Raw genomic sequence first — 4,984 nt, 5'->3', positions numbered from 1 at the left:
TGGGCGGGAAGGGAAGGGCTGTGGGGCCTTATTTTGTCTGGACCCGAACCCTGGGGCCTCCATCTCCGAAACGCACCGGTGGTTGCATCGACACCGTTTGCCGGCTACTGCCGGCTACTGGTCAACTTCACTGGGCAGGCTGTGTGGCAGGGACCAGACCTGTGGGCCACCTAAGGAGGAATACGTGGGTGGGCAGCCTGTCTCTGTGGTGGGCTGCTGTGTGCCCTCCCGCTCTCCATCTGAGAGTCACCTGGCACTGTCAAACAGTCTGCCCCAGGGGGACGCCTGGGTGTGGGCATCCGAGGGTCATCTGTGACTAACGAACTGTGTCCCTTGCCTTCTACCTTTGCCCCCAGGCCTCCTCCTCCAGGCTGCCCTGTCTTGACCCTGGTGAAGCTGACTCACCAGGACCTCACCCAGACCTTGGGGCTGCTGATGGACCCGCCTCAACACTCTGAGAGCTGGGTGCTGAGCACTGCCCACCAGGCTCCCCCTCCCACTGCGGTGGCCCCTCCCAGCCAGACTCGCAGGGGGCTCACAGAAGGTCCCACACTCCTGCCCTGCTCCAGCCGAGCAAGCCCAGACCAGGCTCACAGAGCAAGGCTGGCACAGGACAAGGTCGGAGTTAGGCTCCTGTGGCCATCCCAGTGGCATCACTCAGTTGCTGGTTTTTCTGTCTCCCCGCAGGGTCCAGTATTTAATAAGCACCTGTGAACTGCCTGGAGCCTTCCCTGGGGACCTGGGAGGTGGCCGGGGTCTCTCCTAGGGGTGGAGGCTGACCTGGGAGCTGAGGTATGAGGCTGACAGGCTGCTCCCCAGCCCTGGCCCGGGCCTGACCGCCACCGGCTGACTGCACGTGGCTCCCGGCGAGACGCCGCGGTACCTGAGCCCGGCTCAGCTGAGGCTCCAGCCTCCCTCTCCAGAAGATGAGGAACTCAGGTGTGGCTGCAGGAAACCTCCTGTGGTCTGGGAGAGGGCCTTCCTTGGCACCCCCTCCTGGCCCTCCACCCCCTCCTGTTTTGTCACCCCATGAGCCTGGGCGATTAGAACATGATCATCTTGTTGTACCGGGTTTCATTCCTACGCAGGCGTCCATGGCCTCGGCCAAGGTGAGGAATGAGAGCTTGTGAAGTAGCTTCTCCTGCCCCTGCCCAGTAAGGCAGTGACCCGTGCTCTCCCTCCCCCAGGAATCCCCGTGTCCTTCTGGGCTGATGTCTGCCCCCCAACCCCGACCACTGCCACTGTGCCGCCCATGTCCCAGGCTTTCATCAAGTGCAGTGGAGCCGATGGGGACACTGGCAGAGCTCCGGGCTCTCCCAGCCAATCCGATCCACCACCTTCCCACCAGGGCCCAGGGGGCAGTCTCATTCTGCTGGGCTACCCCCACCCCTTTGCCCCGCCCTACTGTTGCGCTCTTGGGACAGAACTGTCTCTGGGACCCTGTCTCCCTTCCAGGCAGTCAGGAATCATAAGGATGAACCATGCTCTGTGGCTGTGGTGAGAGGGAGAGTGTCTGGCTGGGTTTAAACACAGTGTTCGCAGCATATTCTGTGTCCTAGATAAGAGGAAGAGGTGCTGGGTCAGGTGGAGAGGGGGTTGGAGGTATGCGTCCCAGCCAACTGGTCAACATGTGCTCAACACCAGCTTTGTATCTAAGGGTCAGGGATCCACAGCACTCACAGGAAAATGCAAGGCAACAGATGGACGCTCATGAGTGAAAGAACTGGCTTGTTTCTGTTGTGGCAGAGTTCCGAGTGGGGCAGAGTCAGCGCCCTGCCTTCCCCAGGAGTCATACAAGCAAGGTGACCCCAGCTGGCAGAGCACCTCGGAGCAGTGTGCTGTGGCCTGGGGTTCGGATGCCTGCCTTCTACCTGTCCTGCTCCCCAGAGCTGCTCACCTGGCACACGGCACGGGGGGAGGCTGCCCAGGGGGACTGCAGCAGGGTGGGAGCAGCACTGGTGTGCGGTGGACGCACCGCAGGGGCTCGGAGGTCGGGAACCTGCCGCATCCCGGTGGCGCCCTTCTCACTGCTTCAGTGCCGAATCCACAAGGCTGCCCCGTGGTTCTGACCTAGGCACTCCCCGGTGAGCGGAGGAGACCCAGGCCAGCCTGATTCTGTGTTGACCAGGAGCCTTGTCAAAATCCTCAGCGGGTGCCCCAGGCTCCAGGCCAAGAGCCAGGTCATTCTGCATCTCATCCCTGGGGAGGGGGCAAAGGGCCTCCAGCCTCACTCTGCTTTCTGCTCAGTAGCCGTGTTGTTGGACCCTGACCATAGCTCCCCTTGCCCACTCTCCTAAGCTGGCCAAGCTGAGGCAGAAAACCCTGGTAGTGTGGTGGTGAGCAGCGCTGGCCGGGGAACACTACACGTGAGCTAATCCATGTTAGAATCTTCCCCCTGACTTTTTGAAGAGTTTAAAGTTAATTTTTAGAAGGTATATACGTTCAATGTATTGTTCCATGCTTGTTCAATTTCTTTGGCTTTATGGCTCCAAGGGGAAATGTTCTCTACTTAAACTACAAACTAGGGCAAACGATGGGGTCTGGGGCAAGGGAATAAATAAATCTGGCTGGAATTATTTTCCAATTAGTTTGGACAAAAACTAATTACTAAAGCCTCAAACGACCATCCAACATTCACATCCTCGTGCCTATTCAACACCAGCGTGTCAGGGATTTGGGAAGCACTGCAGCTATCCTCTAGCAACGATCTTTAATTTATCAGCTGCAGCTGGGGCCATGAGGTTGGCCTCCTGGTTAGGACGCTCAGGTCCCATAGTGGACTTCCTGGGTCTGATACCCACCTCAAACTCCTGGCTTCAGCGACAGCTTCCTGCCACTCACATGGGATACTTGGATTGAATTACAGTCTGGGCTGTTGTGTGCATCTCTCTCTCAAATTTAAATTCTTTTAGGTATTAATAAATATTTATGTCATGCAATTTTCTATGCATATGGTTCACTTTTAGGTTTGTAATCCACTTGAAACTGATTTAAATTTAAACTTGTATTTATTTAAAAGTAAGTGGGGAAGAGAGAGAGGGAGGGAGGGATGGAGGGAGGGAGAGAAATCCATTTACTGATTCACTCCCCTAATGCCCTCAATTACTGGGGCTGGACCAGATTGAAGCTGGGAGCTGGAAAGTTAGTCCAGGTCTCCCACATGGGTGGCAGGGACTCAAGTACTTGAGCCCTCACCTGTTGCCTCCCAGAGTCTGCATTAGTAGAAAGATGGAATCAGGAGTGGAACTGGGCCTTGAATCCGGGTACTCCGATGTAGGATGCAGGTGCCTCAGGCAGCAAACACCCACCCCTGAAATAGACTGTTTATCTCATCAGGTGGTAATCTAAAGTTGTCTGTTTCTATATAGAAGGCTAATTTTATGTATTCATTTTTAAAAGGTTACTCATTTGAAAGGCAGAGAGCGCGAGTGAGCGGGAAATGAGACTATATCTCCCATCTGTTGGTGAACTTCCCAAATGCCTGCAACAGCCTGGGTTGGGTCAGGCCAAAGCCAGGAGCCTGCCTGGAATTCCATCTGGGTTTCCCATGTGTGTGGCAAGCACCAAACTACTTGAGCCATTACCTGCTGCCTCCCAAGGTATGCATTAGCAGGAAGCTGGATTAAGAGTGCAGCAGAGGGCTGGTGTTGTGGCATATCAGGGAAAGCTGGTGCCTGAAGTGCTAGCATCCCATATGGGCACCAGTTTGTGTCCTGGCTGTTCGACTTCCAATCCAGCTCCCTGCTAACAGCCTAGGAAAAGAACTGGAGGATGACCCAAGTGGGAGATCAAGATGAAGTTCCTGGCTCTTGGCTTTGGCCTGGCCTAGCACTGGCCATTGCAACCAACAGATGGAAGCGCTTTGTAACTTTTTCAAATAAATAAATCTTAAAACAAAAGCAATTTTAAATTAAACAAGAGCTTTCTTAAAAGAAATGCTACTGGGTCCCCCCCCCCCCCACCCCGCCCCCATCGCCCTCTCCCTTGAAGTTTTACTATGAAAATCTTGAAACAGAGTCTGGCCAGGCAGTGGATGATGGCCTAAGTACTTGGGCCCCTGCCACTCATGTGGAAAACCAGGATGGAGTTCCTGGCTCCTGGCTTTGGCCTGGCCCAGCCCTGGCTAACATGGCCATTTGGGAAGTGAACCAGCTTTTTTTCTCTGTCAAATAAATACATTTTTTTTTAAAGGCCAAGGAATCCTCTTAAAAAGCCTACACATTTACTTACTGTTCATTTACCTGTTTCCATGTAGTGCTCATTTTGCTGAGTTATTTATTTGAAAGGCAGAGTTAGAGAGGAGAGACAGAGGTTTTCTATCTGCTAATTCACTCACTAAAAGGCTACAATGACCGGGGCTAGGTCAGGCCAAAGTCAGGAGCTTCTTCCAGGTCTCCCATGTGCATGGCAGGGGCCCATCTTCTGCAAGTGGTGGTGGCTTAACCTGCAGGCCCCTCTGACTCATAATGTGGACAGTTCAGCAGACACCTGCCTACATCCCTGAAGGGACTACGTTGGCCCCTAACAACTACGCCAGTCCAGGCCTATGCCTTCTGCAGGATAATGAGTGAATGTTAAGTGGCCTTATTTTTCCACTGGGCTCCCCAAGGTAGGTAATGTCAGTTTTAAATTTAGGTTGAGAGGCCGGCGCCATGGCACAGTGGGTTAATTCTCCACCTGCAGTGCCAGTATCTCATATGAGCTCTGGTTCAAGTCCCGGCTGCTCCACTTCTGATCCAGCTCTCTGCTGTGGCCTGGGAAAGCAGTGGAGGATGGCCCAAGTCCTTGGGCCCCTGCACCCACGTGGGAGACCTGGAAGAAGCTCCTGGCTCCTGGCTTCAGATTGGCCCACTGCCGTCATTCCGGGAGTGAACCAGCGGATGGAAGACCTTTCTCTCTCTCTCCATCTGTAACTCTACCTCTCAAAAAAAAATATTTTTTTTAAATTAGGTTGATTTGGCTCTACTGCTCATCTCTTCCAAAA

Source organism: Oryctolagus cuniculus, chromosome 17 (genome assembly GCF_964237555.1).
Source record: "Oryctolagus cuniculus chromosome 17, mOryCun1.1, whole genome shotgun sequence".
Taxonomy (NCBI): Eukaryota; Metazoa; Chordata; class Mammalia; order Lagomorpha; family Leporidae; genus Oryctolagus; species Oryctolagus cuniculus.
Note: the sequence above shows the minus strand (reverse complement) of the source record.